This window comes from Dermacentor andersoni, chromosome 10, assembly GCF_023375885.2.
Source record: "Dermacentor andersoni chromosome 10, qqDerAnde1_hic_scaffold, whole genome shotgun sequence".
NCBI classification, from domain to species: domain Eukaryota; kingdom Metazoa; phylum Arthropoda; class Arachnida; order Ixodida; family Ixodidae; genus Dermacentor; species Dermacentor andersoni.
The window spans coordinates 121280446-121295344 of record NC_092823.1 but is presented as its reverse complement, the minus strand read 5'-3'; the positions used below and the strand labels follow the sequence as shown (position 1 = coordinate 121295344).

The following is a 14899-nucleotide window of genomic DNA, read 5'->3' as shown; positions in this document are numbered from 1 at the left end:
TACCAGTGAACCAAAAATAGTTGATGTGTCAAGCACATCGGAGCCTACAGCTTCACAGATGTGGTGCCGGTGCCAATATCACATTATCGCGTGGTGTTTCGGGGTTGGGAAATTCCCATGTTTTTCTGAAAGCGCTACGCATACTTTCTGGCGATGTTTAGGTATAATGAGGGATTTTATCTTTTTTTCACTACCACGGCATTCAGTAAGGTATATGGTCATCTCTCGTAGGTGAAATAGTCAAGTGGTGGTGCAACAAGATGATAGAAAATAATTAAATTATGTGTCGTGGCAATTTGTTTTTGTTTTTTCGTCGGAGTATGTGCACAACCTTCTGCTGGGTTAGTTCTCCACATAACACCAGCACATCGCGGTGGCCCCAATTCTCAAAAACATGCACCCCAAGTACCATCCCGGACGACGCAGAGCAAGGGTAAAGACTCTTCACAAACGTTTTGGCATGGGACCGGGGGTGTATTATATGGATGCCAGCCGAGCCAGCTCAGACACTTTCACCATAGTCTCTACATGCAACAACATAACGGCATCCTTCAAAACTGCCTCGGCATGCGTGGCAGAGTCCGCAGCCATCGCCTTGGCCATTCAGGACGCCGAGCTCCAAACCAATTCGGCTGTCGTATTATCTGACTCACAAGCGACTTGCCGCCTGTTTCTACATGGAACGGCACCCAAATCAATAATCAAAATTTTAGGCACTCAACTAGAGAGGCACCACACTATCATATGGTGTCCGGCACACGAGCGACTGGTAGGAAAGGCGAGGGCAGACCGTATTGCTCGAGGATTGAACGTCCGAGCAACAGCATGGCCTAGCTACGACCTTCCACCGAATTCTCGTGACATCCTCCTACAGCAAAGGCAGGAGCGGAGACGTTTTAGACATCCTCACTCCGATTTAAACAGCCAACAGGAGAGGGACTGGCGTTATATTCAGACGAATACATACCCCAACCTGCATCACCTACACCGAATACACGCCACGAGGTTCACTGACGAGTGCCCGTGGTGCACAGACACACCCACACTAAAACACATCACACTTCCGTCCATCCATAGGTACTGAAGATGGGCTGGCTGTCTTGGCATCCTCGGTTTTATCGTCAACTCGTAGCCACAGTGTCCGTACTGTCCTCGCTATGGACGTCGAAAAGGCGTACGATAACATCAGTCATGCTGCCATCTTGGCTTCAATTGACATGCTGCATTTTCCCCCTAGAGTACGGAATTTTGTGAAATCTTTCCTTGAAGACCGACATTTTGCGATTCGCCTCAGTGGTAACGCCGTCGGCTCATTTGTCCCTCTTCGTGGCGTACCCCAGGGATCTGTATTGTCACCTACGTTATTCAATATTGCTTTCATCCCGCTTGCATGGCGCTTGCACGATGTACCCGACATAAAGTTCTTGTTGTACGCTGATGACATCACGGTATGGAGCACTCATCAGGACCTGCAGACTCAAGCCGCTGCCCTTCAATCAGCTTTAGATATCACGGCAACTTACGCCTCTTCGGTCGGCCTTAGGCTTTCCGTCAGCAAATCTGCTTACATGTCAGTCGCCAATCGCTGGGGCCGGCGTAAACTCTCTGGAACACCCATTCGTCTTCATCTGTCCGGAACCCCTCTTCAACAATGTTCAACTATAAAAATTCTGGGTCTGATGGTACACGAGTCGGGAACCGGACCTCGCATTTAAAAAAAAAAAAAAAAAAAAACACATCACATGGGAGTGCCCCAGGAGGCCTCCGCACATAGACAGCCCCATATGACATATGACACCAACATCCAATAATGAGGAATAGCCAGTGGGAGGCATGGCTTGCGGACGAGGGTCGGGAGTGCCAGTTGGCTCTTCTGGACCAAGCCCAGCGAGCCGCTCGTGCTAGTGGGGCCCTGGAATAGGGGCTCCAACCATCATGCCTTATTTTATTTATATTCAATCAAGTTTTTTACTCTACTCTATCAGCACATGCCTAATGCAAGGGGCTTTACGATGACGCTTTTGTTTCCACAAACAAAGGCTGGTTCACTGATCTTAAGTAACCAAAGCATAACAACTTGTAACTGTTGTGTGTTCACGATGTGATTGAAAGTCCTCTATTGTTAAAGAGAGGAGGCACATACCCACTGTGGGTGAACTGGGGCATTGCCAGACCAGTACTTGGCTCAATCTACTCGAGGGCATCATTTTGGTCAAGGTCTGAAGGAGTCAATGAGTAATATGCTATGCTGAGTTTGATTCATTTTGCTCCAGGACATCATGTTGGTGAATTTCGGAACCAGTCGACGAGTGACCTGCTGTGTTGAGGCTGGACCCATTCATAAGAGGAGTTAATCCTCCAAAACAGCTCTGGGAAGACGTTCTTTACCCAGATGTTTTGAAAGAAAAAACTGTGTCTCAGAAAATATAATCTCAGTCACATTTCACCCAACATCCAGAGTAGAAAGCCAGCCTCGCATCATTTGAGTACTTCTCATTAAGGGGAGACGCTCCTCAAAAAAAGCATTTCTTTAATATTTGTACTAGAGATTTGAAAATCCACCCACTTAAAGAGCATTTCAAGCATATTTCAAATACGTCATTAGTTTCTTTGCAGATCCTATAGTTCTTAAGTCCTACGTACACAATGGCAAATAGAGTGATTTTGCAGGCACTTTATTGTGTCATAAATTTTCGCAAGAAGCTTTCTGCCGTAACTTATTTAGCTCCTTGTAGACAGCAAAGTGCCTATATCTATTCGAACATAGCTTACAATTACTGGAACTACTTTTAAAAAATGAGGACACAACTAATTTTTTCACAATCGCATGAAAATAACCTTGTACACTTATAAACGTCTTATACTAATGAAATTTGGCATACATACTCTTGAAGATATGTACAGTGCTCTTATCTACTTGAAATTGCAATATCTCCAATCAGTAGTTGCAAAAGTGCAAGGTTATATTTCAGAGAATTTACAAGAAGAATTAGTTCAAATGTTCTAATTTGTTTGCATAATTCCTGTAATTGTACACACTGTTTGGCTAGATATTAGCACTTAGCGATCTACGAAGAGCTGAGCAAGCTACTGCACGATGCTTATTGTGAAAATTTAGTGCATAAAAATGTGCCCACGAAGATGACTATATCTTGTCATTGTGCATCATATAACTCAAAAACTATCATCTGCCCAAAAGTAGCGTCATATTTGAAATCTGTATAGAAAACTATAATTGGCTGAATTTTAAAACCTCTAGTACAAGTAGGAAAAAAAGTTTTGAGGACCGTCTCTCCTTAACAAATTTTAGCCTATCCACATATGCACGTATGTGGACAGGCTGAAACTCCTTAATGAGAAATACGACAGCTTATGGAACACCAGAGCATCGGTGACGTCGACTGCAGCGGCAGCGCAGGTAGCGCCATCTTGTGACACTTTCTTCAAACACAACCTGTGAGAAACCTTTTCGTTTTGCGGTACTGATCTCGCAGAAGAGGGTGGGAAAAAAGGAGAATGCAACAATGCACTAATGATTGTTGCTATTGACGTACTTACATAACGATAAAGATAGGTAGAACATGGTTTTTGCGATTACAGTTCTGTGCACCGTGGTTCTGTGTGCTCTAGTTGACGTCAGAGTTGCAAGGTGGCACCACCGCGCTGCTGTGCACGTTTGTGTCCCCGATGTTCAAGTAGTCCGGCAACTGCAATAAGTTTGCGAAAACGCAAAACCTCCATCTCTCTTGTTGCATTTGGTGTAATCATCCCAAGAAGACAGTACACCAGAAAACTAGTGGGCCAACTGCCGAAGCTACTGGATGCCCATAATCGCACATTCTTGGCAGCGGAGCGCATATAGTATAATTCGTTTTCGGACGATAGCGAGAAACGTATACGTATATGGTTGATCTGTGTACTCCTATAACGCAACCCGTCCACTTGACGCGACCGAAGCAACCAGCCAAGCGTGAACACCTCCCCTCTCCGGATATCTTCCAATCGCATACTCAGCATTAAATGTGTACGCATCCCCGGAAAGCGCGAATGCAGCGATTCGGATCCGCAAACAGTCGCGCGCAATCTGCCACTGCCAGGCGCTTTTACTATAGGCACGTTGGTTTGGCCCCTCGTGAAATACGTGTGGCGTGTTTCCAAGCCAGCGTGTTAGAACTTTCAGTCGGCATATGTTCTTGTCTTACTGAGCAGAGTGATATACCAGTTCCACTTAATATATAAGTATCTTGACGCTTTCAACATCGATTATTTCACCCTTAACACTGCGAACACAATTTGCACGATTTAGTGTGTATCTAACCCACAGCAATAATAATCAATCTTGTGTGACTTTCTTTAACACTGTGCGCCTGGTACTTCCACGTAACGTACGGAGTGCGCGTAATCAGCATTGACTGGAAGTGGCGAACGCATAGTTTTCGAGAAAGGGAACGCAAGCAAGAGAGATGACGATTTCTGTTGTGAAAAATACGATAACAGCAAATGTTGGAAAAGGCACAGAAGGAATAGCTATAGCTAATAACAGAAGTGTGGGCTGTCAGTAATCATCTCATTTATTTAGCGTAGCACTGAACGATAATTTGTTATTACAGACTATCGACGCTTCAATGGCGTGAAATTGTTAAGTCGGGCTAGATTCTAGGCTTAGGAATCTGCAATAAGGAATTCATCATTCGTAGCGAGAACAAAGGTTTAGTAAACAATGAAAATGGCGAAAATAAAAAAAAAAATCGGTGTGGCTCCACCTGTTGTAGATTATGGTACCTCTCGTGTGACGCCAGTAATGGCTGACCATGGCCGGGTTAGAGGGGAGACACGCGTCCTCCGAAAAGCTGGCACATCGCCCCTCTAGCCCGGATGTGGGCTGACTCGCAGAGTGTGGCATAGAGCGAGGTCACGTGAAGAGTACTCAAACTCGTCCCTTTTACAAAAGTCACAGCGAAGGCACATACAAAAAGACACAGCGAAGCTTTCCCTTCGTCACTCAAAAAAGAGTTTTCGTCTCCTGCATGAAACAATACACAAGGGTTCTCATCAGACAGTCGTTAGGGACTTTGAGTCATTAAGTTACCTTTGTGTATCTCGCACGAAGACAATGAGCCATAACGAATAGGACGGGGATCAACGACGTGGAACTTTCTAGCGTAAACAAGAAAGCAAGGCATCGGACTAGGGATAAATGTCACCTGTGATACTACCGCAAAATGTGTTTGTTCTCTGCAGAATGCTTGAAAATTGAGCTTGTTGGTACATTTTGAAACTCATTTGGAGGAGCGCTAAATGACGGGACAAAGAAAGAAAACACAAAGGACGCTGACTAATAACCATCTTTTATTTGAAGGAACATATATACTAAAGACGATGCTGTACAAGAAATAAATTACATCGTCTTTTATACCCGAGGACAACTTTCTGTAGCAGCACAGCCAAAGCTACGCGCTCGCACGTACGAATTTTGTGCTTTTGTGTTACTACTTCAAGTAGTATCGACGTATGCTGGTGATTTACAGGACCAAGAAAACCAGACGTGGACACCAGAAAGTAAAAAAAAAAAAACATCTCACGATCACTGTCGACGGTAATACATTACTAGCATTGAATCGATATAGCGTCACAACGTATTACCGCGATCGAAACAAGTGATGTACGAGGCGTGTACTGTAGCGGTATTCCTCTTTCGCGCTTCCTTAAGAACACTCGGCGCCATCAGGCGCCGCTGCCGCGAAGCCTGATGGTACCATCCATTATCCAGTGAACCAGGTATACGCGGAACCGGTTAGATACAAACATACATCGATAGATAACCCCTGGAAAGTGCGTGACGCACCCTAAGAATGCTAATGCATTAAAAGGATGGAAGAGATTGATAGTGCCGGGAGTCATTGCAAGTGTAATGACACAGTATAGTGATAGAAGTACCCGAGCCTCATACTGATATCGTGGTTTCGGCATGTAAAGCCGCACAATTTAATTTCAAGTGATATAGGTTTTAAATACGAAAGTTTAACATCGATGCTAGAGAGCCATATATGTAGTTAAACTTAATTAAATCAAACAAAAGCTAAGTCACCATATTTGTCCCCGCCTCATTTCCAAGGGGATGTCAATAAACATCATCGTGTGCGCCTGCTTGTGTTTACGCATATGTATTCGCGTTGCTGTATGGCTGTGCAACGCGTTCATGGCATCGAATGGCGCGAGCATCCAGCATGTACCATGTGATCTGTGCAAGCCACGGATACTCATCATACGTAGATGAGACTTCGTTAACGTCGATTTGTGTAGCTGTTATATAACCATGTTATTCCTGTGCAACTTTCTGTGAGAGGCGTGCATCAGTATGCCTCGTTGGGTCGCAGTCGACCATACGCACAAGACAACGACGTGCTTTATTGATAGACATCCCACGTGTATAACCAGGCTGCCTCACCTGACAGCAGATGGAAGCGACAGTTGCTGCTAGCACTTTTTCGAACCAGCTGAAGCTGTCGCTGAGCGCGCCACTTCGCTTTCAAAATGGCGAGGACGACAGCGGGCCCTCCAGCTGGAAAGGACGACGCCACGGTAACAAGCGCTGAACTTTGCACGGCGCGCCAAGAGATATCTAGTATATACAACATACAATTGCAGTTTCAGGTGACGAAGTTATCTGCAGTCGGATTGCCCGTTTTTGATCGAGACACGTACGTCTGCCTCCTCCTCGCCACAAGAGTCCGCGAGCCTTCGAGTGTACAGTATTGTGCACGTCTTAACGAAACTCCTAAATAAAGCACATAATTACTCATTAGAGCTGAAACTTCACAAGACCTGCTCATGCCGGTCTTGTATCGCGGATATCTCCGACCCGGACTTAGGTTCTGAAACAATTAAGTTTATCTCTCTCTCTCTCTCTCTGGGATTCTTGCCTGACGCGCCATATTATATCCACCTTTTTCTCTATGGAGTTTAAGATGTGCTGAAATAGTGGTAGCTTATGATCGTAATCAGCTAGCGCAAGAAAGGGGTAATTGGAGATCGCAGGAAGTTGCCTTCGTCCTACAGTGGACATAAAAATAGGCTGATGATGATGATAATGAGCGTTAAACGGGGATTTGACTGCACATCAGCGAGTAATATGAAATGAGAGGACTGATTTGTCTTCAGGCAACGATTACTCAGTAGCTATTGATGTGAACCTGACATTGTAAAAAACTGCTTTCCCGCCTAACATTTCGTCCCGCGGTGTAGACTTCAGTGTGTTTCTTGACGCAATAGAATATTGGCGTGTTCACTGTTGCCTGTTTTATGAAACTACGGTGTCCTTTTTTTTTTGCAGGCTTGCGTGTATGGTCTTAGTGGTCGCCGTATGTCTGTCTTGTGTACGAAAAAATATGTTTCCGCGCATGCTAGTTTGCATAGATATTGTTACGGTGGCAAAAGAGAACAAGGTCGTCGACGTTGAAGACGACGAAGTGGCAACAACCTCTCGGGATCCTCGGCTGCTGTCTATATACACCCTGTAAATACACCGTGTAAATAGTTTTATACCTGTGACATTTTGGTGGAGGTGCGGGGTGAGACGTCCGCTGCGGAGCTCCGTGGCGAAGACGCGTACCCCGCACGCATGAATAGTTTTATACCTGTGACAACATCAACTTATAAGTGCACTGATCTCCCTCTAGCGCATGCAAGCTCTTGATCTATTTCAGAATCTTCCAGTAGCAGATAACACTGACTGACTTATTGATTGATTGATTTTAAACTGACACATTTGAGAAACACTAATGAAGTATTTGTTAAAAACTCTATCTTCGTTAATTTAGCGGTCAGAGGTTTGTAATATAAGAGAAAATTAAAGTCAAAGTTCCTTTGTTCTTAAACTTCGCGCCAAAAGCACACTGACACGTCAGGGTGTCGTCACGCATTTCAAGCTATTCTTGTGCATGGGCCTGCATGGTGGAGTAAATGTTCTCGCAACGTACTGTGTTCACTCTTTGGGTGCATTAGAATGCACTGTAAATGCTTACCGATAAAAAAATTAATAGCGCCCTAGTAGAGGTCGCTAATATACATGACGCCGCAGTGCGAGCTGGGACGGGACTACAGTGTACTAGGTAACGGGACCATCAAGCTAGTGTCGCGAGCCGTATTTGCGTACTTTCTGGCTTAGGAAGCGTCTCCTCACAGTAAATGTGACATTTTTCGTGTTTTAGAAATGCAGCTTACCAATATAGCCTTAACTGCGTTTTCAAATCTTGGTGAACGAGCATTTTTTTTTTTTTGTTCCAGTGGAACGGTGCTGCTGCTATGGTGCTGCTACGGCTGGGACTAGATCCCGCGACTTTGTGCGTAGCAGCTGAACTGAGTAATCAGTCTATGTGCCACGTGTTAAAATGTACCACGTGTTATCAAATGCATACGCTCTACAGAAACGAATATGACTAAATTACCCATCTGAACGAGGTCTTAGTCTGAACTCCGCTTTAATCTAAATAGCTGCCACGGTGGTTTCCGTGGTGTAGTGGTTATCACGTGCGCCTCACACGCGCAAGGTCCCCGGTTCGATCCCGGGCGGAAACAAGTTTTTTTTTTCTCTTTAATAAATTTATTTTATAAATTTATTTTTGTTATTACCATGCACAACGTGCCCAACGCACAAATTATGTCTGTGATTTACCTGCACTGAACACATTTCTGGAACTGCCTGTTTTTGTCAGTTCAGGCCAGTGGCGTCGAATGAAAACAAGAAAAAAAAAAAAACATACGCCATTGCGCTGCGGGTAAAATGAATTCCTTGCTTAACAAATGTGGCTTCATTTGGCTGCATTTGAATTCAGCGCACTGAATAATTTACCACGACCACTTTACCAGAGGCACCACCACGGGTGACGGGGATGCTTACCGTGCGGCGTTAATTATTTTTTGGGTTGGCAATGGCGACACAATTGTTTTTCCTCAGGCTTTCGTTATTCTAAGCCAGTATCTTACTCGTTCCATCGTATTTCGGGCCAGTCATTCAATATCCTGTTATAAATAAACGAAAAATGCGTGGCTGTACGACATACCAATATTTCTTTATGCTCTCGAATTATAATTAAGGGCTCATTAGAAGACACATCAAGCACAAGGTGAGTATCCTATTGTCGGGGTGGGCTCGCCGGGCACCCGGAACGTAGACACTTTGACACACTGAACGGCAGTCGGTCATATACCAAGTGATCTTTTTTTAACAAAAGGTCCAATATATCAAAAAAATTGCCTGTGGAAGATAACACAATTCAAACCCTTGATCTAAATTACTCGATGAGGCGGCCATTAGTTCAACTAGAAATCCAAATGCGTCATTGCATAATTACCGTAATTACGCTAAATACATTTTAATTTAACTATTTTACGGCACATATTTAAATCTACGAATTATAGCCGGTGAGGTCGGAGGACGTGTCTTCTTGGAAGGAATTCTCAGGACTGCACCAGTTTCGAGATCTTAATTTTCAAAGCTTCCGGCGAAATGCATTGGCGTTCCAGTTACTTCTTTTAGGAAAACGCTGTTTCATGCATTGAAGCGCAAAATTAACTGGAACAGCAGAACATCTCGTCGGAGACTTCGAAAATTAAGATATTGAAACTGGTGCAGTCCTGAGAACTCGTTCCAAGTGGAAACGCCTTGCGAACTCACTAGCTACAATTTGTAGAATAAAAGATGTTCCGTAAAATAATTAAATAAAAGTTAGTTAGGGCCATTATCTTAATTATTTATTTAGGTATTTTGATTTCTCGTAGAAGTAATGGCCACCTCACCGAGTGATCTTGATCAAGGATTAGAATTGTGCTACCTGACACAGGCGAGCTTTAAAAGTTATGGACCTTCTAAAAAAAGAAGAAAGAAAAATGAACAGCCGGTATAGTTTCAGGCTGAAGGGTGTATGGTGAGCAAGTGATCTCGTGTCAACCATACAAAACCTATTAAATCCCCCACAACAAGGTAATTTCGGTGCACTCGTAACACATCCGTCTAAAACTCTGCTTCACTAGCAACATTCGTTAACGTGATGTAGTACTATTTCACGTAGGCCACGACCTTTTGTTTTACACAACATATTCTGAGTTTTGGAAGTAATGAATCTTGGTTTTGTTTTGTATGTCCAAAAGGAAATTTACGAGGTCTGTAATTCAGCCTAGAATAATTCTTTGTTGTTTTCAGTACTATCGCTGCTTTTGTCTTTACTTCTATTTTTGTACCTTTTTTGTTTATGCCTGTTTTGTATTATTGGCGTTGTTATGATGATGGCGCATTTGCGCTGCTGCAGCTGTATACGGTACTTACTAAGCCACGGGCCAACCAAGCTAGCTGCAGCTCTTACGCTCAACCCTTTCTTTCCTTATGGTGAAAATAAATATTCTCGCATAGAAGGACTGAAAGTCGAGCAAGTTGATAGGGATTTACGGTACGGAAAGCCAGGCGGCGGGGAGGGGTGGGATGGGGGAACACGCATGCGCAGAAGTAAAATGAGAAGGCGTTTCTCTCGTCCTCCTCACCTACCGCAGTATCGCAGTGGCTATGACGTTGTGCTGCTGAGACGGAGGTCGAGGGTTCGGTCCCTACGTCCGCACTCCAATGGGGGCGAAGCGCTAAAAAACGCTCGTGTACTTAAAGTGCACGATGAAAGAAACGTACCCAGGTTGTCAAAATTAACTAACGTCTGCTCGATAATTTCCTGACGTTCCATGAGATTGGATCGTTTTCAGACAGTGCGCATGCGAATATGCTGTCGTTATTTAATATTAGGCCAGTCGCACCATGTTTGCATTAGTTCACATGAAACGAGGGGAGATGTAGTATCACACTTTCCTCTTTCGTCGAATACAACAGTGTTTGCAGATCCGGTGACGTTCTTTTCCCTTGTTTCGGTACCTCATTATTTCCACTGTCCTGGTGTCGTAGACAACCACAACATGTCCAGGAATTTATAACATTGCTCTTCGCATATCTGCCAAACTTCAGTGCAGTACACTAGCGTCACTCAATGGGCGGCATATTCGAAAAATGATATTTCACGAGGCCGCTCGAATTTAAACAATTTTCATTTGGCGACGTCGAGAGGGTGCACCCTTCTATAATTTGCGTGTTTATTTGGCATTTGACTGCTGCGTTATAGCAATGTTTTAACCCAGACCAAATTCTGCTATAACTCAGCAAGGACGTTACGACTAAGTGTCGTCGGTAGGCATGTTATTCAGTTTGTGTTCGCATATTTCAGTTGTGTTCCACAACTGATAGTTATGGAAACTCTGCCTATACTCCTGAAATACAACAATGTAGAATATTTCCGGTTATGGCTGTTATTTGTCATTTACAAGCTGCTCCGTTGTGCGGACATCCTTTCGGGAACGGGACGACATCGTTGTGACAAATGATGTATATAGGCCTCGTTTTTTATTTTTCCCGACTCTGCGGAAATATTTGTTTCCTTAAAAGCGAAAAAAAAAATTCGATATTCAATTCGATATTCGGAGGTCGTTTTCTCCAATATTCCTATTTAATATGTTCGATTCAGTAGTTTTACTATCCCAACACCCCAGTCAGTAAATAATCAGTCTCGTTCAAACGTCACCTGTCCATTATAGATAACACATCCTGGGAGTGTGGAACATGTTCACCTGCGTCCCCTCTCCCTCTCTCTCTCTCTCTCTCTCTCTCTCTCTCTCTCTCTCATATGACGCTCTCGTCGCGTGCGTGTCGTTCCGAAGGCCGCTCGCTATCCAATTCCTGAAGGAAAATTACCGAATACCTACCGTCTTCGGATGCTCGATGAATATCGAGCAGTATAATGGTGAAATAGCTTTGCACTAGACCGTAAAGTCCCATAAAAAAAGATCCTCATTATCATTCATTCCAACGTAACTCTGCGTCAACTAGTTCGCGAAAGAAAAAAAATTACGGTAGAATTCATCTCACGATTACTGTGAGAGGTAACGCAATTAACGCCGAAGAAAGCACTGTAGCTACAGACCGATCGCTGCACTCACACTTGTTTAAAATCTGTAGTGGTTATTCTCAGACTTCCGTTGCTTCGACTGCACATGCGACGTGCACTGTTTGCGGTACTTTGCTAATGCACTCGCTTGCCGAGGTCGCCCGTGAGCATTGCGGCACGACGAGAACTGTGTGACGACGACGAAGTGACGATCAAGGAATCTCGTCGACGGGACAACAAAGGCAGTGCCACGATGACGGCACGACGGCGATAAAATGACGAAGGAGCAAATGACTTCTATGAAACGACAAAGGCGGTATGACAACTGCGGCATGATGACAACGATATAACGATCACGAAATAATACGACGGTGTAACGACGACAGCGTGACGATCACGGCACGACGAGAGTCAAACGACGAAGCGAAATTGACGCTGGTGGAAAGACGACGACGGCAGCACGACCATTAGCACATACTTAATGGTGCAAGCTGGGAGATCAATTCAGAACTTGTCGCGTTAAGATAGATAGATAGATAGATAGATAGATAGATAGATAGATAGATAGATAGATAGATAGATAGATAGATAGATAGATAGATAGATAGATAGATAGATAGATAGATAGATAGATAGATAGATAGATAGATAGATAGATATTGATAGTCTGTGAAGATTTAGGATAAAATGCATGAGCTGTGAGTGAAATGTTTAATGCCTTTTGCTGCAAGCTGCCATTAAAAAAATACCTGAGGAATAATTCAGCCAGGAAGGTAAAACTTTGGTGGTTTGATAGTGTAGCATCTATCTTTCTTAATGTGCATAGATAAACATATAGCATACATATACGTAAATATACATAAAAACATATAGAGAACATGTTGAAGTAAGCAGGCGCAAGTTTCGCACTCTCGCATTCACGCACACACCCACACGTGCATCTACACAAAAAAACACCCTCCACACACACCGCTCTTTTTTCCCCAGAAATTCTAGAAATTCGATCAGCAAAAGGCATGAATTTAGACTTCGAGGGATTTAGCGGCATTAACCATGTCTCAGACCAAGCGTTTACAGCATTAAGATCAGATTGTAAAGTTTGTTGGTCAGAGAAGAAATACCGTAGATTACGCAGTCATCTGCAAAAAAAGTGTGATTCAAGATGAAACGCAGTCTGGTAATTAAGTCGTTAATATAGATAAGGAAAGGTAACGGCACAAGCACGGCTGCCTTGAGGTACACCTCATATGACTTGGTCATTGAAGAGTTAGAATTGCAGCCTGGGAGATAAAATGTATATAATTCATCCATGTTATCACGACAGGATGAATTGTACACATTGCTAGTTTTGCTAGAAGACGGTGTTGAGGAACGCAGTCAAAAGCGTTCGAGTAATCACGAAATAATGCGTCAGCCTGAAAGCCGACATCTAGGCATGAGTGCAATTCGTGAACAAAACCAGCCAATTGAGTATCGCATGAATAACCCTTGCAGAAACCGGGCTGATATCTAAAGATAATGTTATGCTCTTCCAAGTAATTGATGGCTTGTGAGTGTATGATATATTCCAAAAGTTTGCATATGTTACTCTTTAAGGATTTGGTTCTATAGTTGAGCGGTGAAGGATGTTCACCGGATTTAGAAATTGGAATGACCTTGGCCATTTCGTCAATCGTTAGGAACATTTCAATTAGGTAACGATTGAGAAAATATTGCGGAAGGTTACACGGGACAGTTCTTGAGATGTTTTAAAAACGCATCTCATGTGTTCTTAGTTCTGATTATACTTATAAATAGCAATATTATTTGCTTGACAGTAATACTGCAAAGAGCAACACATGGTAAGGTAAGCACAAATAAAATCGGGCAGTTTTCCGTCGTGACAGTGGCAGTCACTGCACTGCGAGTGGAACTTCACATTAATCTGAAGCCGAAAAAGAAGCAAATATGTTGTAGCAAATTGTCTGCTACATACAACAAAAGTCCTGACGCAGCTCAGAACTTTGTCATGGAACGCGAAGATGTTAACATAGCGAGAACCCTAGGGAACGTCCATCTAGCTCTGGGATTCAAATGTGGACGGAAGCATTAACTGCTCAGCAATCGAGATAAGTAATAAGCGTTTAGAGCATTGGTGGGAAAAAAAGCCAGGGAAGAGATTGATAGAACCGGAACCGTTACAGACATACGTAACTACGTTACATGATGCAAATAGAGGTTTTAAGCAAGAGAGCAAAGATCAAGGACAATATGAAGGGAAAATGTCAAGGTGCAGTTTATTTATAGTAAACTTCCTCCGCTGTAACAGGTTATGTGACTATTTGTAACCTCCGTGTTTCAAAGAGAATGCCAATAGAAATCATAAATCGTCATGATCATTTTCGAATCAAAGTGCCCTGCGCTATCCCTGCCCCACCTGCCCTGCCCTGCTCTCGTGTATTGGAAAAGTGAATGATTATGCGGTAGACAGAAGTGAAAGACGGCTGCAGTATTGGTATCATAATGGAAGGCGCAATGAATAAATTCACATACTGCTTTTAAATGCAAAGTATTTCTTGGCGAACATTTGCCATTTTGGCAGTATCTATGTATCTATCAATCTAGCCGCCTACGTCTTGGCGCTCTGATGGTCGTTTCGTTGGTATGCACCAAAATTGGCATAATATGACAAGAGCGTACGACGAACATAATGATCGATCACGACATGAATATCATGACATGTGTGTCATGTAGGTCATGAAACGCCCACCTACGTCTCGGTGTTCTCATGGTCGTTTCGTTAACTTGGTATGTACCAAAATTGACGTAGTATGACAAGAGTTTATGACGAACATAAATGATACGTCATGACATGCGTGTCGTGTACCGTCATGAGACAGCCGCCTACATCTTCGTATGTACAAAAATTGGCATAGTACGACAAG

The 14899-nt window shown here is 43.5% G+C and overlaps 1 non-coding gene across 1 annotated transcript; it reads left to right on the top strand.

Annotated features, from left to right (window-relative positions):
* Positions 1-8504: 8504 nt before the first annotated feature.
* TRNAV-CAC (transfer RNA valine (anticodon CAC)) lies at positions 8505-8577 on the top strand. Its single transcript has one exon. It is a non-coding gene; the product is annotated as a tRNA-Val (tRNA).
* Positions 8578-14899: the final 6322 nt, after the last annotated feature.